Source organism: Lonchura striata, chromosome Z, assembly GCF_050655825.1.
Source record: "Lonchura striata isolate lonStrDom1 chromosome Z, ASM5065582v1, whole genome shotgun sequence".
Lineage (NCBI taxonomy): Eukaryota > Metazoa > Chordata > Aves > Passeriformes > Estrildidae > Lonchura > Lonchura striata.
In genome coordinates, this window is record NC_140740.1 from 87386396 (window position 1) to 87414340 (window position 27945).

Below are 27945 nucleotides of genomic sequence, written 5' to 3' on the forward strand. Positions count from 1 at the left end.
CTTCCCGTCGCCCCTTCGCTTCTTTCCCCCGCAGCCGCGGGGCTCGGGTCGCCGGAGAATAAAGCCCCGAGGGCCGGAGCCCGGCGCCCCCCGGGCCTTGCGGGAGTCCCCGCACGGGGCCGGGGCTCTCGGCGGATCCCCCGCGCCGCTCGGACCCCGCCCCGGCGCTGCCGGACCCGCGGCTCCGCCGGCATCGCGCTGCGAGCGGCCCCCGCTCCGTGCCGTGCCGGCCGTGCCGCGTCCCCGCCGCCTCTGCCGCTCCCTCTTTCTGCCCCTGGCCCGCGACAGCGAGGCGGGGCGGGAGCTTCGAGCCTTCTGGGGGCTGCCCCCCCCTTTCTTGTTGCGGCGGAGTCCCTTTCTGGGGGGATGGAGGCGTGGGAAGGGCTGGAAGGGAGTGCTGGGCTGCTGTCCGGGGCAGTTGGACTCGTCCTGTGCCTTCTTCGGGGGTCAGGGTTAGGGGCTGAAGCCTCGGGCCTCTGATGGCATTTGGGGCACCCCAAGGTCGCTAGGAGAGGGACGCACACTGCGGTGGAGGAGCGGGTGGGTGGCGAATGAGGGGAGGGGGTCACGCTGGGTGCCGTCCCGCAGAGGGACCCAAAGCTGCCCCAAAATTCCCTGGGAGGGGTGTGTGTAGAATACTAAAACCGGGCAAGTGTTTCGTTTTCACAGCTATTGGTAAAGAATAGGAAGCTATGGCTAACCTAATTTGGAAAGAAGCCCTCTCTCGACCACTCATTTGTACCCAGGAATGTAGGAAACTCTGACTGTGGATGGGCAGTAGTTTTGAAAATCATGCCCTAGCCTTTTTCTCTAGGAACGAACCAAGCAAGTGCCCTGAAACCAGCGGAGCAGCTGCAGGGGCTGAAGGGAACAGAAAGGGCTCCCGGCACCTTTTGCCTCCGTTCTCTGCCATTCCCCCAAACGTGTCGCAGTCCCGGAAGAGGCGTTTGTCATGCAGCCTGCCAAAATAAAGACCTGTAAAATCCTAGCTCTGCCTTTTGTTTAACGTGTTTTTACTTCCTATTTATGTCATCACAGAAAGCAAGGAAAGAATAAATATGTCTGGTTCCCACTATTGCTCCGTGCAGGCATTTTTAAAGGCTGCTGTACTTCTGTCCTCTTTTTCCACTCCAAGCTTGACTTTTCCCCTCCTTTTTCGAGGTCTGCTGCTTTGGGTGTCCCAAGCAGGGCTGGGTTCCTCGGCAGGGGTCTTAGGAGTCGGTGCCGATTCTGCTTTTTCCAAAGGTGTAGCAAAGTGTGCCAGCAAAAGGACTGTTTTCTCCAGGGGAAAGCTTTCTTTCAATCACCATCAGAGCATGTATGTGTTTTAATTGTGTAACCAGGTGGATTAAGAAAAGCCGACAGCCGTAGCAGATTTCTGTTGAATCTGTATCTGTGAGAAGTGGGCTGTGTGCTGGAGACGGAGAGACGCTGTTGGAGAGTGGAAACAGTGGCAGGTGTGAGCTGTTAGGATGATGAGGAGGGCACAGAGTAGGCCCCAAGTGTGAGCTGTGAGGATGATGAGGAGGGCTCAGAGCAGCCCCAGGTGTGAGTTATTAGGATGATGAGGGCTCAGAGCAGCCACAGGTGTGAGCTGAGAGGATGATGAGGAGGGGGCGGCTCCTCCGGCGGCTGATTTAGGGGGTTTTCCTCCCATCGGTTTTGCATGAAGCTGCTGGAGAAGAGGAGTTTATGGGGGACTCCAGGGGCTATCTCCTGGAAGGACGGTGGGTGCTTCAGACAGGGTCCGGGGGATCACCTGGATACGTGGAGCATTGCTCAAAGGAGGAGCCGAGGGACAAACCTTTGTGCCGAGAAGCAGCAGCCGAGCAGGTGAGCTGGTGCGCTTTTTTAGCCGGGACTTTTCTCCTTTCCCTTGAAATTTCGTCATCCTGAGGTTGAATTGGAGGGGGCAGTCCTGTGGTCCCGCCTTTTAAGGGGTTTGGATTGAGGTAAGAAGCCCCCTTTTGCCATCATTTGAGGCAAGCCGCTTCTTTTCTTCTCTTCTAGGGGACGCAGTTGAAGGGAAGCCTACATTTCTGTGCCCTTGTTGGGGTGAGGTGAGCGCCGGAGCATGGCGTCAGTGTCGGGCCTTCAGAGGAAGGGAGCTGCAGCCGTGGCAGCGCTGGCAGGGCGGGGATCGGGCTGTGCCGCTGCATTCGGGGCGCTTCTTCTGCCCCCCGGCCCGGCAGCGAAGGGTGCGGCGCGGAGCCCTGGCGGCAGTGCCGGGGCTGGCCGGGGCGGAAGGGGAGCTGGGCGCGGCTGGGCTGCCGCGGGCCCGCCGGAGCCGCGCCGGTGCGAGCCGTGCGGAGCCGAGCGGAGCTTTGGCCGGGCCGGCGGGCGGGGGAGGCGGCGCGGGCGCCGCGCCGGTGCCGGCCGGTGCCGCCGCTCCGTCCGCTCCGGGCGCGGGGCTCGGGCGCCGCCGGGGCCCCCCGGGCCCGGTGCCGGCCCCGCCGGGCCGGGGGCAGCGGGCGGGGGTCTGCCGGCGCGGCGCCGCCTCTGCCTGCCGGAGGAGCCGCTTTCCTGCCGGAGCCGCGCTGCGCCCGGGGCCGGGAGCGCGGCTCCGCATCTTCCAGCCTCCCTCGCTGCGCTGCTTTTGAGGCGCTCCTGAGGAGCTCCTGGGATCGCTGGCTTTTGATCGGCGTCGCTGTAGGAGAAGGGCCCCGGGCACTTCTTGGTTGTTACGGTTCTTGCTTCGGGTGCTCGTGACAAGGTTTTTTTTTGGGTTGAGTGTTGTTGTTTGATTTCTTTTTGATCGGTTCTTATGTTTTTTAAGGATGCGTTTCTAAAGGTTTACACTGGTTTTTATGGGTCGTAGCATGGAGTAGAGGGTCGTTTTTCAATTCGGTTGTGGAGGCTTTTATTAGCGCGAGTGCGTAGTGGTTTTTTTGGTGGGCTTGAGGGAGTGCCCTGGAGTTAATCGGTGAGGTTTTCTTTAATATTGATGAATGCATTCTTATTTATTATATTATAGGGGTTTCATTCATTTGGCTTATTTGATTGCCGTGTATGTTTCATTGTTGCAGAGAACTTGGGAGATATTGTTTGTAGTTACATTTCTCTTTTGGCGACGTGTTTATTTCTAGGTGGTTTTTTTGATTTGAGGCAATTTTTGTTTCTTGAGTTAGGAACTTATTTTGTTGTTGTTAATATGTATTTTTTTTGTCGTTTGATGTGTTTGGTTGTTGTTTTTTATTGGTTTTATTTTTGTGAACATGGGCATTTCCATGGTGGATCTCTTTAGGTGTTTATTTTATCTGGGGGGTGAATTTTTTGTTTCTTCGTGGTTCCCTTATTTTTATATCTGTAATTATTTGGTGGGGTTTTTTTAGTTAATTTTATAGAGCATTGGGTTCTCTTTATGAGTTAGTGTAGTGGTAGAATTTTGGTTACTATTTTTTTTAGGATCGTTGGGAGTCTCTTGTATGGTTTGAAGTATGGTAAGTTAGTTGGCTTTTTTTTTTTTTTTCCTTTATAGTGGTTTTTGTGATTTGCTGTGTGGGTTTCTATAGGGTTTTTTTAAATGTTTGTTTCGTTTTTGTGACGTGATAAGAGCTGCTAATGAAAGGAGTGTAGTGCGGGTTTTTTTGCTGGTAGTTGGTTGGCTGGTGGAGCCTTTCTGAATTTTTTGGACGGTATTGGTGGGAATTTGATGCTGTTTGTTTTGGCATTTTATTTTTAGGAATTAGATTATAACTGCAAAGTTTTAACTATAATTCTAATGAAATAGAACACATGCATAAACATGATAATGGGAATATAAAACTTCAATTTTAAATGTAAATGGAAAACATATAAATGAAACATGTAACATAAATAATGCTGTCCATTACTATTAGGTATAACCTTGTTTGATATGGAGTATTTTATATGTTTATATGCATATAAATATCGATTATAAACATAAATGTCCATATAGAAATGTATAATTAATACATGTGGATATATGAATATTACAAAACAATAGGAATCAATACAGTACCTAATGCATATTTTACTGTATGTGTCTTATTACAACGCATTTCATGTCATAAATACTATATATTGAAATATAGTACCTCAATATGTTGTGATAGAATAGATAAGTACTTGTAAAAATCAAAAATAGAAGTATAGAAATATTTAAATATAATTTAGAATAACGGGGATTTTTATTTTCTATTTGGTATTAGGTAGGGGTTTTATTATTAAAATTATGAATAGAAATAAAATTAGAAGTCTTTGTATAGAAATATATCCTAAATACGTTAAGATCTATATGAAAATTCAAAGGTAAGTAAATATAAATATTAGCAGTGTGTACGAAATAGAATTTAAAAAATAATTTATCTATCTCGCTAACTTATTATATATATATATATAAAATATATTTATAAATACATCTATATAAAGTAGAAGTTCAAGTGTGACTATAATGATGAAAAAAAAAAATTCGAAAATCGTTTAAAGAAAGGGCTTTTTTTGTTTTTATTTGGTTGGAGGCAGGGTTTTAATGGAAAAGAGATGAATATACATTTTAGTTTGATATCATTCTAAATATGGAAATATATAATCAATGTATACAGGTGTATATATAAAAATATAAAATAGAAATTAAAATTAGTATTAGGAAGAGATAGACTATAAATAGCATCATACATCAATCTACATTTAAAATATAAATTTGAATATAAATGCGAAAAATAGAGATACATTTAAATGGAGTTTAAATAAAGGGGGTTTTTTAAAAGATTTTTACTTGGATAGAGGCAGGGTTTTATTTTAAGCAATATAAACCTTTTAGAAATCTAAATCTAACTATAGAAATATGTAAGCAATCTAATAAGATATGTATAAAAAAATAGAATAGGAATAAATGTAAGAAATTATAAAAATACAGTTTTCCATCAGTATCCATTACAAATCCGACTGTGAGTATAAATCTGAAAAATATAAAAACAAACCCTGTTGCAATGCAGTTTAAGAGGAAAGCTTTTTTCTTTCGGTTCCTGTCGGGTCGCAGGCAGGCTTTTTGTTCCGTTCTTTCCCGCGCGGACGCTTTGGGGCATTCGCTGCCGAGGCCGTGCCGGCGGGGACGGCGCGGTGCTGCCGCCGTGTGGGCAGAGAGCGGTACTGCAGCCCGCGGCCGCCATCTTGGGAGTGGCGTGGCGCGGCCTCGCTTGACCTTCTCGAGAGGGCGCGAAAACGAGGACGTTGAAATTCGAGGACCCGTGTCTGTTTTTTACACTGCCTGAATTACCCGCACGGCCGGCGCCCCCCGACGGGATTTTCCGCGGCGGTTCGGGTGCCGTGCACACGGGCTGTGGGGTCAGCAGCACCGCGAGCGTGCGGGTTTTTGGCGGGAGCCGACAGGCATGGGCAAAAACGCCTTTCTCCGTCAAGGTCCCCACGGGCCGCCATCGTGTCGCGGACCCTCTGGACAAGTGCTGCCGCCTTGTGGGCACAGGGCGGTACTGCAGCCCCCCAGCCGGAGCCCGGCCGAAGCGGCGGGAGGGGCGGAAGCGAGGGGCGAGCGGCGAGAGGGGCGGTGTCTGTGAGTGAGGGGTGGGCTGGAGGCGGCCCCGCGGGCCGAGGGCGGCCGGGGCCGGTGCCGGCGGGCGGCGGAGGCGCGGTCGCAGCGCTTCCGGGCCGCGGCCGAGCGGCATCGGAGCAGGGCTGCGCCGCCTTCCCGGCCCCGCGCCTCTCTCCAGACGCCGGGAGCGGCCGCGTGCCGGAAAATGCCGCCGGGGCGGCGGAGCGGGGCCCTGGCTCTGCCCGCCCCTCCTGCTGCCCTCCCTGGAATGGTTCGAGGCATTATAGGTTTATTGAGGTAGAAATAATTATCTTGTTGTTACTAATTTAAGGGGTTTTTTTTGTTGTTTGTTTGTTTGTTTGGTTTTATCTTCGGTTTTGTTTTGTTTTGGGTTTTTTTTGGGGGGGAACTAGAAAGATACCTTGTGTTCCTGGAATGTTGCATTCTACCTCTGTTGTTTTCCCAGTTAGTCTGGATCCTCTGCTTACATTTTTTCCTTCACTTATTAGATGTCGTGGATATGCTGGCTGTTCTGATGGAGGGTAGTGATGGCTTAGATGAAGGAATTGGCTTCTCTTTAAATGAAGACGTGATTATCCAAAGAGTTCCCTGCAGTGCTGTTGTCCCTGCTGCATTAGCAGCCAGGAACATGCTGTTGCTTCAGTCTGAAAACGGAACAGGTACTGGGTTATTTCTTATGTTTTGTGTCATTTCCAGCAGTGGAGTGAAAGTAGGAGAAGGAGAAGATTTTAACTAATTGCATTCATCCATACAGATGTCTTTTGTGGACCCATTTGGGCTAGTTGACTAAAGCTGGCATAAAAGATTGCACAGGGATTTTAACTGTTGAAAAACTCTGAGCAGGAAGTGTTCCCACAGTGCAAGAATCCTTTGAGTCAGGGTGCTTTAATACTGTAATTCATAAGTTGTCTAGAGGAGGAATAGAAGAAAGTTAAACTAAGCTACCTTTTCAGGAAGATGAACTAAACCTCATTAGAAGTCTGTATGGACACTCATTCTGCAAATTAAAGGAGCAGGAAGGAAGGCAATTGATGGTGCTTCAATTCTCCATCAGAGGCCTAAGACGAATGTATCTTAACAGATTTTTCTTCTTAATTCAGTTAGTGTATTTTCATTTCCCTGAATTACTCCAGGTAGACAAAGGCACAAGGGAATAGTGGGTTTTGAATTGCCCGGGGTACTACAGGTGGAGGTCCTCAGGAGGTGGCACGTGCTTTTTGGCTGTTGCCACAAACCATGGAGCTTTGAGCCATCCCAGGTGCCAGCAGCACCCTGAGCAGTGCTTACCAGCACCTGGCACTGGTAACCATTCCTGGCACAAAAGATTTTCTCTGTGGCTGAGCTGTGTTCATGCAGGTAGCAGGGACAGCCACGCCATGGTCAGGGTTGCTGCTGCAGCACGTCCCATTCTGTCCTGGTAGGATTTGCTGAGCGCTAGTCACAAGAAGAGTGTCTAAAGTGATTTCTAAGAGAAAAGCTGCACGGGGTCAAACACGATCTTTCCTGTGGTTTTTGTAGCCAGATCACCGTCGGTTCCCAGCACTGAACCAGGGCAGGGTGTGCCGTAGCTTGGCTCGTCCCTGAACGGGTGCCACCGTGCCTCTCCCTTCTTACTGCCCAAAGCTTTGTGTCCAGGCACAAGGGGAGTAGAGAAGCTTCCTGCCAGGAGATTGAGAGGCAGCCTGTGTGCTCATTCTTCTGCTCCATGAGCCTTTCCTGGCAGAGACGGGGCTGCATGGTGCTCCCTGCATTTGCAGCACTGGTACTTGCTGATAGCACAGCTTCTTCTCCCATCCTCTTGCTGGCTGCGAGGTCCTGTTACCTTCCTTCATGTTACCTTCTGGCTCTTTTCATCCCTAACTGAATTTAATTTTCCCTTGGGAGTGATCCTTGGGGTTCTGGTGCTTGCCCGTTTCTCTCTGCATGCTATAGAATTTTATTGTTCTGGGAAGACTTAAGTTTCCGCTTAAGCTAACAGGGTGATCAAAAAAATGTATATAAAATGTCTTAGCTTTGGCCTTCTCTGCAGCAGGTGCACTGAGAAGGGAAAGAATTGTGAAAGGTATGGAGCTGCCTTCTCTGGCATACCACCAAGCCCCCATCCCCAGGCTTCTGCTCTCCTGCTCTCTGGTTTCCAGTGCAGAATCAGCTGCCCATGGGTGCAGCATGGTGACAGTGCACTGGTGGCACAACTGCTCTGTGGTGTATTTCTTCCAGAAATAAAAAGGGCTAATTTCTTGTAATTTGCCAAAGAGAGGGGAATGATGGAATGAGTCTCTTGGAGGCATCTTTTCTCCCGTGGTGAGTAGACACTGTTACTTGCCTTCTGTCAGTAATTTCACAGTCTTACCCTTCATTTTGTTGCAGATGCAGAAGAAACAGCTATGTAACAAGGTGCTATGTGATGCGTGCTGTGAAATTCATTAACTTGCCACTACCTGATTATTGCAAGCAATGAAAAGGTAAAGAGATAGTCGTGTTAGTAGAGCAGGGCTCAGATCACGTTATTTGATTTAAACCATTATCTGTTGTTAATCTTCTGTTACCAGTGAGCTACACGGCAGTGGCAGCAAAACTTGTGTAGCACACGGGTACGGTGATGTGCCAGATTGCGCCAGCTGTGTGGGCAGCTCTGCCCAGTGCCCCCAGTTATGGCTTTGGCATGATCCCCAAGTGGCTGGCCATGGCTGTGCTTTGGCTGAGAATGGGCATCCACCAAGAAGAGGGTGGAAGCTGTGGTGGGACAAGGCAGGTACCCAGGGAGGGAACGTGCTCTTGAGAGTGGATCCAGAGGCCTCTGGTTTGAAGTCATTAGGCAGAGCCTTGTGCTTTGATGCTTTTATGATCCACAGGCAAAGCAAAAAGCAAGGGTACTTCCTCTGACAAGAGGAAGAGCCATCATTTAGCCTGGCTGAAATCTGTCAGAAAAGTGCTTTGTAAAATGCAGTTGTACTTGGAGTGGCTGTTGCATACAACAGATGAAATTTTGTTTGAGGAAGAGCTAAGAACTGTCAGCTGCTTGTGCTACTGGACACCAGATATCCCTAAGCCTCCCTCATTGCTAGACAAGAGTCTTCTTGCTGCATGAGCACTGCATAAACACAGTGAAGGCATGGTCTCTGCACTACGGATTGTGCAGCCTGATACATGAGAGTAGATGTATCTGGATGGACAAATGGGGAATGGCAAGAAACAAGGAGAGAAATATCACAAAAGTGATTTTTATGACTGTTAAAATAATAATATATCGATGACCTGAGTGGTCAGAAGTCCCCTAGAGGGGCTTCCTTGTTGTCTTGTCGGTTGATTGTTGGGCTCCAAGAAAAAAATACTTCCCTCATTCCTTCTGTACCACTCATGAGCCTTGTTCAGTTGAAGAGAAGAAAGCCTTGGAACAAGCAGTGAGATATTTCTCTCGTTTCTCCTCTGAACACATGAGAACAGATGTCCAGGCATTATGAAGTTGATGCAGGTCTGCTAAAGCCCTTGTGTATAAAGGTGGAATTGGGTAATAGTTGCCTTAAAAGCTGTAGAACGTGGTTGTACATAGAGCCATGTTGATAATGTTTAAAACAGAAGCAAGGAGAAGACTTGCTCCCTGGACATGGCTATGTGATAGTATGTGGGTTAAATTAAAGCACTAGCCGGCACTGAGGGGAAAAAAAGAAATTTGTTTCAGTAGTAGTCACACTGCCAAGAGATAGGTCGGGGCATCTGTTGGTTTCCATTGCATGCAGCTGTCTATGGTTGTTGTAAGAATTCTGAACACTGTGAATTTTGCCGGAGTGTGGAGTTGCCATGTCCTTGTCAGGTGATGGATGAGGCAAAGCCCTTCAGAGCCACTGCTGATGGCTAATGCTAATCCACAGATTGTTTCTGTTTGGGGAGTGCACTGGCTATAAACTCACATTTTGTATGCTAGTATTTCTTTGCTTTCTCTACACATTGGGTTGCTGATAAAAAGGGTATTGGCTCTAGATCAAAGTAGTTACTTTCTGAGTATTTTGAATTAGCAAAGACTTTTTTCTTGAAATGAAAATGTTATGTAGGAATGCAATGCTTTCAGCTGTGTAATTTGTAATTAATTTTGGGAAGTACCCAAAGTTTTCTAGGCTTTTGCAACAAGCCAAGTGGGCTGCCTCCAGCCCAGGCTTCCAGGGTCCTGGATTCCTAAACTCATGTGTTCTGGGACTCATGGCAGCTCAGCCTCCTCAAGAGTAGCTGCAAAGTGTCAAGACAGACAGGTGATCTGCTCCTCTCTGGCTCACAGGGATGGATACTGGTGATGAAAATGGTGTTGCTACCAGAAATAGTAAAACTTTAAAAAAATCCAGAAGGCACAGCTGACATGTCTGCTCAGTCTATTCGAGTGTATTTCAGAAAAGGAGAAAATTCTTGGAGTAGATTCAGTCACCTTGGAAGGGTGAAGCACCTTGGAGGATGCTCATTAATGATTTCAAAGGGAAGTGTCACTGAAAGGCAATGTCAGAAATCCTCACAAGTGAGTAACAGCAGTCAGGTTAATGTTTGTGGCTCTTCAAAAGCTTTACTTGGATGTCTCTTCAAAACAGTCTGGACGCACTGAAGGAGGGCTGTGCCTTCCTTTTTTCTTTTTGAGTAGCTGCCTGAAGATAAATATAAGATGGACTTTCTTAAAACATAAATGAGAAAACACCCAAGGCTGGGTGAAAGTCTTGAATGCTCAGACTTAAAAGTCCTCAATTCCCCAGCAATGTTAGATGAGCCTAAAGTGTATAGGTCAGCAACAACTTCAGCAGGCAGCCTAAAAAACACAAGAAGATTTATTCTCTTGGATATTAAACATGGCATCTTATTCTTTGGCAGCTCATAGGTGATCTCTGCATGGGGCTGCACATGCCTTTCTCTGTGTGTGTGTATTTGCCTGCAAGTGTAATGTGATGGTCCTAAAGCATTTGTGGATGCAGATAAACTAAGTCCAGCTCAAATATATTCCATAAACAGCTCTTGAGGTACACTCATCTTTGTGTTGTTTCATTTGTTCAGTTCTTGGAAAGTCACAGGAGCTTATTAGACTGCTCTGGCCTATGCCCAGGGGAGTCACTTAGGTGGGAATTGGACACCTCTAGCCGTAAACCTATAAAAGGAAGAAATGCATACCATTATTTTTGTTGGGTCTTATTGAATGAACTGGCTGCTCAGCTTCTGCCAAATCCTAAGCACTGTATTTAAAGCCTCCGAGTAAGTTCCTTACTTTGAATAATTTAATATCTTTCACTGGTCCTTCTGCTTTTTCTTTTGCAGTCCCATATAGAATGTTTTATGACAGTTTAAAGAAACATCAGTCATTGGATATCTGTAGGTCAGGCAAAGACTAGCCTGCTTTTAGTGTTTTAGTGTTTGGTTCTGTCTGGAAAGAAAATTCCCATTGCTGCCTATGCTTGTGCAGCCAAGGCGTTTGAAAAACTCACCAGCTGAACACAAACTATGGCTGGGTGTTTTGTCTTCCTTATCTTTTGTCTGTGCCTCATTGCCACCAGTGAATGGAAGGAGGAGACAGAGCAGCTTCTCACACTGACATAATTTGGCACTTGCTGGAGATGAAAGTGAGTAGAGCAAGATCTTTCTTTCTGAGGCAGTAACAGGGATCTGAAGTGCTGACTTCTGTCAATATGGCAATGGCAAGCTCCTCTGCCTCTCCCTCCAGTGACTGCTGTTGCTATAAGAAAAGCAAGAGGTACAGGCTTTACCAATATGCCAATGCTTTAGGATAAAATGAGGAGAGGAAAAAATAATGTGAGGCAAGGCTCTCGAGGGCTCATAACAGTACAGCCATGAACGATGCGGGTGCATCTGTCCAGCATGTGCAGAAAGGATACCAATACCTAGGGATGAACATGTAATGCATCAGGCACGGCTTCCCATGGTTGTAAACCGGTATAAAAACATTAACCTAACAGGGGTTTTTCTAACTTGGTGTATATAAGAGTGTGTGATGTACCAGTCCTGCTTTTCCCACCTCGTTCTGCCATGAGGTAATGCCTGTTTGCAAACACACATAATACAGTCTGAGAGGGTTACTGCAAGTGAGTCCAGTGTGAATTCTCAGCCCCCTCCACTGGGCTCAAAGAGCCCTCTCAGAGGGCAAACTGCATTCTTCAAGCTTGTTCCAGGCTGCAAAGGTGTGGCTTCTGTTTCTTCCCAGCCCAGGCACATTTTCTCATTTTGCCTTTGGACTGTGGTAGAGGAACCCCCACGGGGAAGGGGGCATGCAGACTTCCAGCAGAGCAGGTTAGCTTAGTAAACACAGGCTTCATCAAAGCAAAATGTAGTCCCTTATTGAAGCAGTTTTGGTTCTGTTTTGAATCTATTTCCTAAAGGGTAAAAAATGGCAGAGTTGTTTGCTTGGGATGAAAGTAGCATGAGTCATCAGGGAAAACCAGGAGGAAGTACCCAAAGTTTTCTAGGCAAACAAAGCCTGGCAAACATGGACAAGTGGGCTAGAACCAGGAGCAGGTACATTAAATTCTCAGTCTTTCCCTTGTTCCCATTTACTTGGATGCAGGGCATTTAATTAGCCAGTTGTCTCTCCACAATGCATCGGTTGATCTCGTAATCCCTCGCAGTGAATTTATTCAGCACTTTTATGGGACTTGAATCTCTCAAGTGGAGTCCTCCAGAAATGCTGAGCCCCGTTGGAACTACTAGAACTTGTGCAAACAGTGTGCCCTGGCTGCAGGGATGGCCAGTGATCTCCTGGGCTGCATTAGACAAAGTATTGTCAGCAGGGCAGGGAGGTGGTCCTGCCCCTCTGCTCTGCGCTGCTGAGGCCACGTCTGGAGTGCTGTGTGCAGCTCTGGGCTCCTCGGGACAGGAGAGACACGGACCTCCTTGAGAGAGTCTGACAGAGCACTGTGAAGGTGGTAAAGGGACAGGAGGAAAGACTGAGAGAGCTGAGGCTGTTCAGCATGGAGAAGAGATGTCTCAGGGGCGTCTAGTTACAAATACTTGAAGAGAGAATGTAGAAAAGATGGAGCCAAACTCTTCTCAGTGGTGCTGAGTGTCAGTGGTCACAAACTGAAGCAAATGGAGGTCCTCTGAACATCAGGAAGCATTGTCTTTGAGGGTGACTGAGCAGAAGGATTGAGAACTGCATTCACCCAACTGCTAAATAGAGAAGCTGCAACCACACAAGAAGAGCACTTTGCAAAAGTACCACAGAGATCCATCCTCTCCTCTGTTCAGAGGAATCAATAGCTGAGTTGGTTCTTTATTTCTGGAAGTTAGTTATTTTATCAGTTATTGGCAACCTTCATCTCGATTGTTAAACCATTTCTAGCACAGCTTGTTTATGCTTTAGGGCTACTGCAAAGTCCCATGCAGCAAGTTTTTACATCCCTGTTTGCTAGAAGCACCAGCATATCCTCCAAGAAAGCCTGCACTCAGCATGGCCTATTTCCTTTCTTTGCCTGTGCATTTCTCCTGCTATCGCTGTTAGCAAGAAAATGTTGGATTTAGTTAACTTTTAGGTCTGAAGCTGCGTGGCTGATTTTCTGCATTGCGTTGTCCTTGGTGTCAAGTTAGCAAAAGCTGAGAAGAATCCATTGTCACATTAATACTTGGGTGAGTTTACTCATCAGTTTGTACTGTGTGCATGTGTAAATGGAGGCCAGATGTTGCTACCAAATGGAGTCTAATACTGCTGTATAAATGCGTGTAATACTGGGGCATTTGCCCTGCAGGACTGACATGCTGGAACAAGGCGGGCACTGGGGGTGAGAGAGCCCAGTGCTTCCTCCTCCTCGTGTGCGAGTTCCTGCAGTGCTGTAAGAGCCAGAGCTGTGAGCTTTTCCTTCGAGGGCTGGGCACGGCCATGGCAGATGGAGGCACGGGAGCAGGAGGCTTCAGGACAGGGCTCTGTGGTGCAGGGAGAGCAGCAGCTCCTGAGCAGCTCTGCGCTACAGGAAGGCTCCAGCTCCTGGCAGCACTTGCTGCTCCAAGGACCACTGTGGTCTCATCCAGAGCATGTGCTGGGTGGGCTTAGGCAAGCAAACAGTGCTGTAGAGCAAACAAAAGCTGTAGAGAGCTGGTGACAACTCCTGAGGCCTCTTCTCCACTAAGTAAGCCATAATGTAACTTCGCTGCCATAGGTTTGTCTGTGAGTGGTCTGTGATTTTGTCTTGAAGATTGGTGCAAATTGGATGATTGGCTGTAGAGTGTGTGCATCTGTCTCTTCTAAGGCTGATGGAGGACTGCAGATCTCCATCCAGAGTGTGACCCACAGTGTAACTGGGAGCATATGCTGTGCCATTGGTGATGCATGTGGCAAGGATTAGTGGCCCATTTGTCTGCAGCTTGTCCCCATATGATTTCTTGCATGCCCCGAGGCAGGGTTGGTCTGTGTTACTCGAGTTCCAGAAGGCTGTGATGCAGTGAGAGTGGCATAACAAGTAGTTCTGACCTGTAAGGGCACTGGTTCCCAAATGCCTCACAAGCAAGGGTGCTGCTCTCTCTTGGCTATACCAAGCAGCACATCTTGCTGCATATGTGGTCACCAGGGTGTGCAGATTGCACTGCACCAAAAGTCTCCACCACCAGTGCTGGCTGAATAATGTATTTTCACAACAGATAATATTCTGCATCTGCCTTGTGACTTTTAATTTCAGTTTTCTCTGGGAGCGTTTGGGCAATGATTGTTATCCGGTATGTGCCAGATTCTCACCATTGCCTGAGTGTTTCTTTTTGTCAGATTGAGTTTTCCTTTTCTCCAAGGAATTTGCGGCTTTTAAGCAGAAAATAGTTACATTTCTTAGCTGTTTGCCTGTGTGGTTAAAACAGGGCAATGCATGAGGCCAGGACCTCGCTTTGCTTTCAGAACTGATCCCGTCAATGCTTCCTGGCAGTGTTTCCTTTCGCACAGCACCAGGTCAGGACTGTTTCAGCATTTTGCTGGTAGTCAAAGGTGAGTCCAGCCATCCAGGTTGCCCCTGCTGTCCCCATATGGAGGATGCTCCAGCAGACTGAGGTCAGAGTGTGTTATGTGGCCGTGAGCTGAGCCATACACAGTCACTTCTTGTCTCTGGGCAGAGGACTTTGCTCCTCTGTTCCATTAAGTTACCAAGAGTGATCGTTGCTGAAATTACTTTGTTAAATAATCCAGAAGTTTGCCTTTTCCTCCTTTCTTCCCTGAGTTCAGAAGTTGGTAACCTAAGCACCCAGCCGTGCTGTGCATCCCTTAGTGCTGTGTGTGTTACTGGCAGGGCTTGGGGCTTGGGTCCGGAAGGTCTGGCTTGTTTGTTCCCCTGGGTCTGGAGGAATACAGATTTTATTTATTTTATTTTTTGATTTTTTTAATTTAAAAGCTATCCAGCAGTTTGTCAGTTGAAGCAGAAGACAATCCTTTGCATCGATACGTACTCATGTGCACATGCTGATCAGCTGAAGTGTTAAAGCTCAAGGTGAGTGCTCCAGCCTTTAATCAGTGACCAGTCATTGATTTAGCACATCCATCAGTTTCAGGAAGTAGTTCCTCCATTGCATCCAGCTTTTAGAGTACCTTTAGACACTAGAGATACTTTTCAATGTGTAATTGATTAGGTAAATGGTCTCTTAATAGCATGTGCTAAAGAGAGATGTGAAAAGCAGCTGAGCAATATTGCCACTTCTGGGGGTTACAGGTGGTGGGTACTATTAGTCAGAACTGGAAAACACAGAACTGTGACCTTTTATAAGTACTGAGCGAAACACTGAGTTACTGCTGGTCAATTAAAAGCAGTTTGGGTGCTTAATAGTTGTTTCTGATGATACTCATACACAGATGAGTGAGGAGCTACTTGAGGCAATGTGTGTGCAGCTGTCCAGCCAGAACTGAAGCAGCCTCTGGTGAAGGTGAATGCAGAGAGGCTTATGTGGCAGAGGAGCTCAGCAGATGACAGGGGGCTTGTCCGTGGACTGAAAGAGGAGCCCGGGATGGGTGTGGGGTATTACAAAACAGCAGATGTCACAGAGATGGAGCAAAGGTTTAAAATGGAAGGAATCAGCCATGAGAGAGTGATGGCCAGATGGAAATCCAGCTAAGGCCCTGAAGTGGAATTATGTAAGGCAAACATCAATGAGAATCAGCTGGGGAGCAAGAACAGCCAGCAGCCAGGCTTGTTTCTGGTCTCTTGCCATAGATCAGACATGCTTTAGGGTGTGCATGATGACTAGAGGCTGTGATAGCTTTAGCTGTAGCTCTTTTGTCTCCAGCCATTGTGAGTGAGTTCTGTGCTTAGTTCTCTGCTCTTGTGCATTGCAGGATTTTTAGGGTAAATATTTTTTCCATCAGTGTAACCCACCAATTGCCAACATCTCGAGGCAGCTGGATGGCGTGGTGAATATGTCATTCTTCTGCTGGTGGCTATCAGAAACGCTTAAGAGGAATATTTCATCTTTGTTCTACATAGTGCTGTGCTAGCAAGTGCTTTCCAATAGGCTGTAATTCCCAGAGCAGTGGGGCAGGAGCTGCTCCATGATCCAGGAGCAGGCTCCCATGTAGTGGGTTGGATGCAAGGCACCCACCAAAGCCTCTCTTATCACTTGCCGCCAGAGCTGGACAGAGGAGAGAAAATACAAAAAAGGGTTGAGATAAGGACCCGGAGAGATCGCTCGTCAAATACCGTCACAGGCAAAAGAGAGTCTTATTAGAGATACTAATTGAATTTATGGCTAAATAGAGCAGGATAATGAGAAACAACATAAAACCTTAAAAACATCATCTTCCCACACCCTCCTTCCCAGCTCTACCTCCTACCCCATCTGTGCAGGGACACAGGCAATGGGGGTGACAATCAGTTCATCAGGGAAAGCAGTCGCTCCCTTGCTGCTCCATGGGGTCTCTCCCATGGGAGACAGTTCTCCATGAACTTTTGCAGCATGAGTCCATCTCGCAGGCAGCAGATCCCTGTGAATTGCTGCAGTGCGAATCCATCCCACAGGCAACACTCCCCATCACACTGCTGCAGTCTGTGTCCCTCCAGTGGGTGAAAGTCCCTTCAGGCTGCTGCAGCGTGGGCCACCCTACCACGGGTACAGCCTTTCAGGGACAAGCTGCTCCAGGAGGGGCTCCTCCTTCCACAGGCCTCCCACGGGGTCACAGCCTCCTCGCAGGCATCCCTCTGCTCTGGCATGGGTCTCCTCCACAGGCTGCAGGTGGATCTTTGCATCCCCATGGATCTCCATGGGCTGCAGGGGCACAGCTGCCTCACCATGGTCGCAGAGGAATCCCAGCTCCTGTGCCTGGAACACCTTCTCCCCCTCCTTCTTCACTGACCTCGGTGTCTGCAGAGTTGTTCCTTTCACGTACTCTCACTCCACTCTTCTCTGGCTGCAATTACAACTGTGCAGAAACTTATTTTTTTCTTTTTTCTGAAACACATGATCACAGAGGCACCACCACCATTTCTCATGGGCTCAGCCTCATCCTGAAGCACATCCATCTTTGGAGCTGCCAGGGACTGGTTCTGCCAGACATGGAGAAAGCTGCCAGCAGCTTCTTGCAGAAGCCGCCGCTCTGCCCCCCACCCTGCTACCAAAGCTTTGCCTTGCAAACCCAGTACAGTTGTATTTCATTGTTGGTCTGTCTGCACAGGCTATTAATGGTGGGGATCTGCCACCTCTTTGTTCCCCAGTACAAAGGTAAAAAGGATGTCTGCAGCTCCACGTCCAGTTTTTGGGGGTAAGGAGAGGAGTAAGCAGCAAAGGATGCACAAACCCAACTCCCATTCTGCCACGTGCCAGGTTTCCACAAGACAGGAACATAACGCACCCTACCTCTGCTCAGAAGAGTGTGGGGAGCCTAAAATTCTCTGTGCTAATTCAGTCAGACTGCCCAATGATACGGGCCGAACTGTCAGCAGCTTAAATAGTTTTCATGGCTGTCATTGTGGTTGGGGAATTGCTTCATGTCTGGGTTTCTTGCCAGAGCCTGAGGAAAGGAAGTAGCCAAGATCAGGTGAGAAGCGGTGTAAGGTAGGCGATTAATTTCTGGATTCCTTTGCCACTCACAGAGCAGCTCCTAATGGGCTGGGCTTGGGGAGTCTGGTTTACAGGCACTTGGAAGTGCTGATACCATCTGGTGAAATGTTAGGTGTCTTTTTAAGAGAAAAAAAATGAAAGTATTTCTGTTACAACGGTGAATAATGAGCCTGGGCGCAGCAGGGACTACCTAGTAGCAGAGGGACAGAGGCTGCAGGCAGGTTTGTATCCTCCATGGAGTTGGAGCAATGGCAGGATTACTTGCCTGCACGTTCACTGCTTTGAGGGAGGAACAGGGTAGGAGAAATTAATGTAATAGGAAACAGAAGCACAGACTTGAGACTGTGCTTATTTCGTTGCTGTGGTGAAATAAAGCAGGGACATTTGATGATTTTTAAAAATGTATTTATTTAAAGAAAAAAATGTGGCAAATCTTATCAGAAGAGTTTAGGTTCCTGGCAGCTTTACAAGTCAGGTACCCTGTGCCTACATACAGTATTAATAATGGCTTTGCAGTATTTTTGGTTAAAATTTACGTTCATTAAAAATTCTTCAAAGCACTCTGTAATTGGTGAGCAGCATATGAAAGGTTAATGAACATTGAACATGTTTTACAGTTACCTTTGAGAAGGACCCTTTACATCCGTAAATGCCTGCCTGAGGTGGCCTCTGCTTTAGGACTTTAAAGCTTAAAGAAATATATATACAGAAGAAATTCTTCCCTGTTACGGTGACGAGGCCCTAGCAGATGTTGCCCAGAGAAGCTGAGGCAGCCCCACCCCTGGAATTGTCCAAGGCCAGGTTGGATGGGGTTTGGAACAACCTGCTGTAGTGGAAGGTGTCCCTGCAGGGGATGGGATGAGAAAAGCTTTGAGGTCCCTTCCAACCCAAACCATTCTCTCATACTACGATTGTACATGTTGAAAAAGGAGGCTGTGGCCTTATGTGCTTAGGTACAAACCTCCCACCGATTCTTCTGAACATACCAGTTTAGTCATTTATTCTTTCCTTTGTGCTTTCACAAGAAGCCCTTGTGCCCTTCAAAATCTCCGTAGGAGTTTGTGGTCAGTTTCCAGAATAAACAGGGATGGAAACCCGAGCAGTTTGGTGCATCCCTACTTGCTGGAATGATTGTGGATTTGACTGACGGGGTTTTGTTCCTAAACACAAGAAAAGTTTTATTCCAGTGCCACACTCAAGCGTAGCAGTGGGGCCGTGTGCGTGGCTGACCCAGCAGATGGGGCAGTGTCTTCATAAAGTAAATATATAGTAGCAGTCCTTAAGGATGTGGCCCTTCTGGGAGTGCTTGCATATTTATGTATCAAAACCATTTACAGAGAGGGAGGGCCCTTTTAATGCAGTTGAACTGCTACGGAAAAATTTTGGTTTCAAAACCATTTAATTAAGGTTAATGAAGTCTGGGACTTGGGCACTGTATCTCGTGCAGTAACGCACGTCTCTGTTCTTGATAGATGTCTTCCATTTGCAACAGTAGTTACATACTGGGGACTCAAATCCCCATTGTCCCCATGCCTTCAGAGTAGGGCAGGCTCTTGTCTTAATTTTACATTATAATCCTTTCCAAATGGAGACATAATGACATAATTCATTGTTGCATTTTGAAACAGTGTGGTCAGCGTGAGGATTTGATCGAGCAGTTCCACTCTTCCAAAAGTACTAAGGTGCTTGCAGATATTTGATATTGAGCTATTTTGGCTCTCAATTGCAAAATGAATAGGTCAGGCAAGGCCTTTGAAAGGAACTTAATAGATACATCTCACAGTCACAGAGAAGCAGGAAACTCTTCTGCTAAAATGAGACTGGGTTTATGAAAGGTCGCAGTTAACCTTTTAAAGTAAGTTTTTGCAGGTCTGCAGAGCAAATACTGCATTTTTAATGGGTATGGGTAGAATCTCTGTTTTACTGATAATGCTCCAAGTTTTATTTTTTCTCCAAATTGGAACAGAGCTTCTTGTAAGCTAAGCAAGCCAGCCTTAAGGCTTTTGCTTTATTGCTTCATAGTGAACTACTGAAATAGCAAGGCATTGAGCAGTAAGTACAAGAAGCAGCATAAGCTGCCAAAATAGCAGCAAAATACTTTATTACTGTTGTTATTATTATTACTATTGGTGACTTTTAAGTGCTGTCATCATTTTTTCAGAGACTGTTGTGACACAAATAGCCACCCAAGTTGGCTTAACTTAAAAGTTCATTTTGTTTGCCTCTATAAGCACCAATCACTTAGAAATTTGGGGAGGGGTCTAAAAAGGACTTCATATAGATACCGGTGTAGGTGGGTGTACAGATGTCTGTACATATTTAGCTATCTATTTAGCTATCTTTACATACAGATATATGAAACACTTATAATAACTATACTTTCCTCCATTCCTAAGCTTCTCCCAGAAGTGCTTTTCTGCTGAATTTGGTGTTGCACATGTGACATGGGGGATGGGTTAGAAACCTCTGTTGGGGAGACAGGAGTTCAAATGCAGTCTTGGGCCTGGCATCTAAACCAAAACAAGCTTCTTCCAGGCTCCTAAAGCTTGCTCTGAGCCAACAGACACTTCTCTAGGCTACGTGGGCTGGGGTTCTCAGTAAATAAGTGACAGTGTCATTGCATCATATGGAAAGTTTAGATTGGGAAAGCTGAACTTGTCCTCGCTAAACATTGGCATGTACTTGTATTTGGTAACATAGAGGCCCAGAGGATGTTTGTCATTGAGTGTCACAGCAGGAAGGAATGCAGGAAAAACCCCTCTTTGGTGGGTTCAGGACAGGATCTGCACCCTGTTATGCTCCTGCCCTGACAGAAGCTCAGCAAGCTCCTGTTGCTCCGTCAGGCCCCTGCAGGAAAGCTTTGAACAATGGTCAATGCAGGAGAGATGTCACAGGTGATGGAGCGTGTTTGTGCCAAGGCACAGTGCAGAAGTGAGCCCTGGCTCCAGTGAATGCCACGTATTTTTATGAGTTTTCAGTGTGTTTTCAAAAGTATCCCTTGGAATGCAGAACTGAGGATTAAAACTAATAGCTGGCTGTGTCAATACTGAGTGGTTTTACTCTGTAATGGTAGAATTCAGTGGCCTCTTCACTTCAAAGGTGTCAACTGAAAGATGTTGCAATGAAAAAGAGGTGGAGATGAACAGTGCTTGGAGAGAGCAGAAATGAAGGTTGTGGGCAATACTGAAGAAGAAGCAGATGCAGGTGGTGAGGGAGTTGGATTTTTGCGAGAAGAGAGTATTTCGCAGGAGCAGAGAGCCAGCGGGCTCTCCGGGGACAGCAGTGCTGGGGATGAGGTGAGTCTGTGCCCTGCACAGCTCCCTGGCCCCGTGATGGAGAGTTGTCCCAGTGGCTGTAGCTTGGAGGCCGAGTCTCCATCCTCTCAGCTTACCATGGGAGCCTATCCCAGCCCAGCAGAGCTCCTGGAAATCTCCCTGTATTCCTGCTTAGACTCTGGTCTTTGGTTTGGTCTGGGCAGTGCCCGGTGCTTTGCTCAGGGACCGTCCAGCCTTGCCCTGTACTTGCACTGCTGACCCCAGCATTTGCCACACTCTTCCCCAGGCTTTGATTGTGTTTCTGGACTCAAAGCTGTGCTGACACTCGGTTTCCTTTGGCCTCGCTATGTGTTAGCTCAGTCTTTTGCTACCAGCCTGCTTCCCTGCTCAAGATTTCAATTGCTGGAGAGATGTGCAGACTCCCTGTAGAGTGTAGATTGGAGAAGCTCAGAAGCCATCTGAGGGCCTCCCCCAGAAATAAGCCAAGGGTTTGGTGCCTGTTTAGCTTCTCCGTGTTTGGCAAGTTCAGCTGTGCAGCCTGCCCTACAAGCAGGCATTTAAGCTAGATCATACTCAGAAGTCTCTGTTAGGCAGAGATAAATAATTGCTTCTACACTCAAGTCTCCCACCTCAGCCTGGGAACACAAGATGTGGGGCAGAATCAGTGAGGAGGGACCCAACACCAACTGCCTGAAACGCACGATATACCCTCAGAGAATGCAGCTGCAGTGGCTGAGGGGATCTTTGAGGTCCAGGAAATGAAATGTCTTAGGAACAGGCTATCAGACTGTCCCTCTGGAATTGCAGCTAAATTTAGGTTGCAGATTATCAGAGCATCCATTTGCTCTCTCCCTGGCCATGGCAATGCCTGCACAATTCCACAGCACATTCAAGAGGATGTTAGCAACTTGCTCAGTCTGAGGATCATCTGTTTCCTACCGATGGGTCTTTGCCCACCCTCTCCTTGCTGGAGGGCATGAGGAGCCCTCAGTCTCAACGAGCTCTTGCCTTATTTGGCCCTGTGGAAACCACAGGAGAGAGTGGAGCTCTTGCTGAAATTGGATCCAGTATATTACAGGAGTGATGACTTCCAAAAGTGTCCTAAGGTGGTACAAGTCAGCATGCTGGCACCCTCAGTCTCTACCCTCATTATTTCTGACAAACACTGTTCTGTTTCCTCAATTATTCTTGTATTTGGAGAAAAAGAGTGTTCACAGCCTTGTTCTAAGGACACGGTGCAGGGATAAAGATAAGTTTCAAACCATTACGTAAGAATATATAACATAACCCCAAACGTAACAAACACAGTGGATCATATAGTGCTTCCACACACCTTCTTCCCTCAAGGAACTTTAAATGTTTTAAGAGTCATAAGCATATTTAATTACTGGGGAATGTTTAAGCACAGTTTCTTGCAAAGGAGGAAAGGATCCTTCCCGCTGGAGGTTTTGCGTGGTTAGTGCCTTCTGCTCTGATGGAAGGCCTTGGTATAGAGGATTCCTCTGGCGGAATCCTCTGGTATGCTGGCAATTAATTAACTTTTCCTACCTTGCACACATGGAGATAGTGAACAAAAATCCTCCTCTATTTGTGTCAGAAGGTTATTGAGAGACTGGGTTTGAGAGAGAGACTGCCTAAGAGAAATTCTCCTAGCAGCTACCTCAGAAAGCCTCAAGAAGGAAGCAGCCTTGGCTTCAGTGTTCCCACTTGTCCAGCACAGGCACCTGGTGTGGGTTGGCTTCACCTTCTCACAGGCACGGTGAGGGGCACTGCCTGTCCTGGGGCGCTGGGGCACTGCAGCCCAGCACATCCAATTGGCTTTTACATTTCCAGCTCTTAGGAGTGAGTTCTTCAAAGTCACAGCTCTAGCAGCAGCAGGAGAAAAATCTAGAGGCTTTCATGAGCAGCACTTAGGCTCTTCAGAAAACAGAGTCAAAGGCCACTTCACTAGGACTACTCTGGAGAAGGACAGAAAAGAGAAATTCAGCCTAGCCTCACCCCCACGACTTTGATTACCAGCTGAGGTAGGGTTAAATGAGTATTTAAAGAGGTTGGGTTCACTGACACCTGCTGGGATGCATTACCTCTTGTTAGGATGAACTAAGAGTTCTGCTGAGCTGAAGTAAAAGGCTTATATTTGTCCTCTTTGGGATGAAGGGACTCTCAGTTGGCTTCAGTTCTTGTAAGTTGCCCTGATGATGCTGTAATGGAACAGGCTGACCTGTGGTTTAGAGCTTGCTGAATTAAATTAGTCACAGGTGACAAATGCAGTGTCCACAGAAGTCCCTCTCTGTCTGCTGAGCTGCAGCTCTACTTTGGGGGGTAATGAGTAAGTAAGGAATAAACGCATTTTGACTTTCAGGGTTCGAGCTGCACTTCCAGCTTTTTTAATTAAATAAAACATTATAAACTCAGCAGGCTTGCTCTGAAGACCCTGAAAATCACAAAATTATTAAGGTTGAAAGGGACCCACCAGTGGAGTCATCTTGTACAATGTCCCTGCTCAAGCAGGAGGAAAATGTCTGAAATCAGAGTTCAGTTCCCTATTGCAACAGTGGTAGGGTGGAATTTTGTCTCTTTTTCGAGTTTATGTTAAAAGGTGTAGGCAGCTGTGATGGAAAATTGTAAAACTGGACGTCTTACTGACCAAGCCCAGTGTTCCTTGACTTTAAATACTGCACAGATATGAGACTACCTAAGTTTGTGATCCTCCTGCTAGTAATCCGAGTGCAAGTGTGTCAGGGATATGGAAGTCCTAGAGACCAAGCACTGAGTCATTACAAAGGAGAAATACATGTCAAAGAGAATCGTGCAGGTTCTTGCCAAAATGTATTTATTAAGAGATGGACCCTGAATTTTTCAAATCCTGCTGTAGGGCAGTGTCACTTGGGCTTTGCCCTAAGGTGGAATTCTGAGTATGCCAGGTATTCCTCTTTATTCCTCCCACTGTTAGGATAAACTGTGGCACTTTGTGTCCTAATCCAAGAATAAAAAGCTGTTCTTTCCCTGGCTGGGATGGGTTCCTCAGTCCTATGAGGGTAATACAGAGCAACAGACAGCACTCAAAGCTCCTGTCATATGGTACTGGAGGGTGCACATTGTGCAAGCAAAAGGAACTGGAGACTATAGGAGATCAACCTAATGAACAGCTCCTGAGCTCTGCGGAGAAGTGATACAGCTCCCTGGAGCACTGCTGGAAGTAGCAGAATAATTGGCTGCAAATAATGCTGTCCAAATGGAGGGCTTTTCTGTCACAGAAATGGAGAAAATGACTTTCATTATTCAGTTAGCTCCTGGCAAGCTGGTTTCAGTGGTGCTTTTGACTCAATCTGAGCCTCCAAGGTGTGGTACCAGAAGAGGTGTTGCCAGCTTCTCCTAAGGCCACCATACAGACATGCGAGTATGTGAAAGTAACTGATAGCTCTAGCTCTAGTTCTGGTTAGAGATGTAGGGAATGCCCCTTTACTATGATAATATGCTGTAAGAGCATCTTCAAAAGGAAGGTGTCAGAAATTCTTTAGTGTTATTTTTGTGCTGTGGTCTGCAGAGGTGTAGCTGTCATTCCAGAACTATTTTTGTTTTGATGGCTTGAGGCATTGTGGGTTTGAGTCAGGAATAATTTTTTGTTAAGTTTATTTGTGATATTTAAAAACCCAGCTCCACGTGGGCCTGGATGCTGATCCCTTTTGCTGGTCAGTGAGAGCATCTGACAGCTCATATTTCCAAGTGCTTTATTTAACAGGAAGCTGGTTTGTTCCTTCTTGTGAGTAGGATCGTTGGCTTTGCATGGGCAAAGCCACTCCGGAATTTCAGGCTAAGAAAAGAGTTAGGGAACTCTTTTCAAACATAGTCCTGGAGGTAGCAAGCAGCTTGGCTTGGTAATCCTGTGGGGAAATAGAAGAATATATGTTCTGATTTTTGTCTTGTCTTTCTTCCACAGCTGATTCTGTATCCCTGACTTCCCTTCACGTCAGGGAGACACGTGGCTTGGAGCACAGGAGCTGGATTTGTCACTTAGCTGCGGCAGGTTGGTGCAGGTAACGAATTACAGGTGACTTGGAAACTGGGGAACAAAGGGAAGGATCTGTTGTGTCTCTTAGCAAAAAAATTGGCTCCATCAGGGCATTAATTCAGGGGACTGACACTTCACCTTTAACGTTCTGCCCTGCTCCATCCTCATCACCGTGAGCCATGAGAGCCTCCTGAGCTGTTCTCCTATAGACCTACCTTGTCTGGTCAAAAAAAAAAAATCAGTATTTTATTACTGGGTGCAAACTCAGGGGGAAGATTTTATTCAACATCTCTCAGTGGGACATTAAAGCTCCAATTTCCCTTTTCTGGAACACTTTGAGAGACAATATTACTTCTGTAATTTTTATTGCAGGCATTTTTATCTTTTTGAAGAACCAAAAAGACTGCATGCGTGTGCCCTTCATATCCATCCTCTGTCTAATACAGGACAGGAGAAGAAGGCTGCAGAGCTTCCTACACTGGGGTGTAAGTAGCCAGTATGAATAGAAGACTGGGCTAGGGAATTAGGACGGTTTGCTTGGGTTTAAAAACCTTGAATGGCACTTCAAGACATTTATGTCAGACATGGTTTGTTATTACCCTTTTTTTAATTAAAAAAAAAAACAAAAAAACACACGCACACAAAAAAACCACAAACCAAAACAAAACCCTAATCCATCCCTGCTGCTGCGATGTGGGACCAAAACCCGCGTTCCCAGCGCTCGGAACAGGTGAGAGGTGGAACTAAAGCCCAAAGGATTTTCTGCTCAGTGACTGTAGCTGAGTTTTACTGGGAGCTCTCTGGGAAATCTGGCACATCGTTCGGGGATGTGGCCGTGAGGGGAGCGGAGCCCAGCTGCAAACAGGCAGTGCCGGAGCGAGAACCTCTGCAATGCAAACCGGGCTTTCTTCCGTGGAATCCCGGCTGTGTGCTGCCCCAGGGCCTTTGTACAAATAGCGTCACCGGAGCTGCACATTCTTTGTGGTAGGGATGGGATTTTGGGGGGGGTCAATAAAAAGGAGATTTAAAATGAGGGAATTGCTTTTACGTGTAACTATTCTTGTCCTAAAGGGGCCATCAGCTCTGTCCCGAGAGCTGAGTTATGAGTGTGTGTGTTGAAAGAGCCGCAAGCCTTTAGGGGCTGCAGTTTGTGTGCCCTGTGCTGAGGTGCCCTGAGGAAATGTGTGAGCCGGAGGGAGCCGGGGCCGGGCGGAGGGAGCCGAGCTGTGGGAATGGGCGAAGGAAGGCGGGTGCGGGCGGGACTAGGCGAGCGTGGGCGAAAGCGGCCGAAAGGGGCCGAGGAGGCGAGCGGAGCCGAGCTTTGCCGAGTTCAGCCGAGGCGAGCCGAGCTTTGCCGAAGAGGCGAATGGAGGCGAATGCGGCCGGAAATAGCCGAGCGTGGCCGAAAGTAGCCGAAGCTGGCCGAGGAGCCGAGTCCAGCCGAACGGAGCCGAGCTCTGCCGAGCGCAGCAGCCCGGGCGGGGCTGAGCCGGGGCGGAGCCGGGGCGCTGGGAGGATCCCCTCCTGTCCCTCTCTCTCCCGCTCCATGCTCCTGCCCGTATTCAGTTACCTCTCTTTCCCCCGTTTCCATGTCCCCCCCAAACCCGGCTCCTTCCTGTCCTGTCCCTGCCCCGCTGCTCCGTTCCATTCCCCCTCTCTCCCTCCTCTGTGCCCCGTCCCTCTTGCTGCCCTGCCGGCCTTTCCCTTCCCCGCCCGCTTTCCTCCGCAGCCCGACCTCCCTCCCCGCCCTTTCGCATGTCCCGCTCTCCCTCCTCTCTTCCCGTCGCCCCTTCGCTTCTTTCCCCCGCAGCCGCGGGGCTCGGGGCGCCGGAGAATAAAGCCCCGAGGGCCGGAGCCCGGCGCCCCCCGGGCCTTGCGGGAGTCCCCGCACGGGGCCGGAGCTCTCGGCGGATCCCCCGCGCCGCTCGGACCCCGCCCCGGCGCTGCCGGACCCGCGGCTCCGCCGGCATCGCGCTGCGAGCGGCCCCCGCTCTGTGCCGTGCCGGCCGTGCCGCGTCCCCGCCGCCTCTGCCGCTCCCTGTTTCTGCCCCTGGCCCGCGACAGCGAGGCGGGGCAGGAGCTTCGAGCCTTCTGGGGGCTGCCCCCCCCTTTCTTGTTGCGGCGGAGTCCCTTTCTGGGGGGATGGAGGCGTGGGAAGGGCTGGAAGGGAGTGCTGGGCTGCTGTCCGGGGCAGTTGGACTCGTCCTGTGCCTTCTTCGGGGGTCAGGGTTAGGGGCTGAAGCCTCGGGCCTCTGATGGCATTTGGGGCACCCCAAGGTCGCTAGGAGAGGGACGCACACTGCGGTGGAGGAGCGGGTGGGTGGCGAATGAGGGGAGGGGGTCACGCTGGGTGCCGTCCCGCAGAGGGACCCAAAGCTGCCCCAAAATTCCCAGGGAGGGGTGTGTGTAGAATACTAAAACCTGGCAAGTGTTTCGTTTTCACAGGTATTGGTAAAGAATAGGAAGCTATGGCTAACCTCATTTGGAAAGAAGCCCTCTCTCGATCCACTCATTTGTACCCAGGAATGTAGGAAACTCTGACTGTGGATGGGCAGTAGTTTTGAAAATCATGCCCTAGCCTTTTTCTCTAGGAACGAACCAAGCAAGTGCCCTGAAACCAGCGGAGCAGCTGCAGGGGCTGAAGGGAACAGAAAGGGCTCCCGGCACCTTTTGCCTTCGTTCTCTGCCATTCCCCCAAACGTGTCGCAGTCCCGGAAGAGGCGTTTGTCATGCAGCCTGCCAAAATAAAGACCTGTAAAATCCTAGTTCTGCCTTTTGTTTAACGTGTTTTTACTTCCTATTTATGTCATCACAGAAAGCAAGGAAAGAATAAATATGTCTGGTTCCCACTATTGCTCCGTGCATGCATTTTTAAAGGCTGCTGTACTTCTGTCCTCTTTTTCCACTCCAAGCTTGACTTTTCCCCTCCTTTTTCGAGGTCTGCTGCTTTGGGTGTCCCAAGCAGGGCTGGGTTGCTCGGCAGGGGTCTTAGGAGTCGGTGCCGATTCTGCTTTTTCCGAAGGTGTAGCAAAGTGTGCCAGCAAAAGGACTGTTTTCTCCAGGGGAAAGCTTTCTTTCAATCACCATCAGTGCATGTATGTGTTTTAATTGTGTAACCAGGTGGATTAAGA

The 27945-nt window shown here is 48.0% G+C and overlaps 1 long non-coding RNA gene across 7 annotated transcripts; it reads left to right on the forward strand.

The window, feature by feature from the left end:
* The first annotated feature begins 209 nt into the window (after positions 1 to 209).
* On the forward strand, positions 210 to 27663 carry LOC144248246 (uncharacterized). Of its 7 annotated transcripts, none has more exons than XR_014951121.1 (5): positions 5558 to 6192; positions 7901 to 7995; positions 24743 to 24839; positions 25187 to 25299; positions 27260 to 27663. It is a non-coding gene; the product is annotated as an uncharacterized LOC144248246 (long non-coding RNA). The 7 variants fall into 7 exon arrangements; XR_014951122.1 differs by lacking the exon at positions 27260 to 27663 and adding an exon at positions 14875 to 14970 and having other exon boundaries at positions 25187 to 25847; XR_014951123.1 differs by lacking the exon at positions 27260 to 27663 and adding an exon at positions 210 to 2060 and having other exon boundaries at positions 6022 to 6192; positions 24743 to 25847.
* Positions 27664 to 27945: the final 282 nt, after the last annotated feature.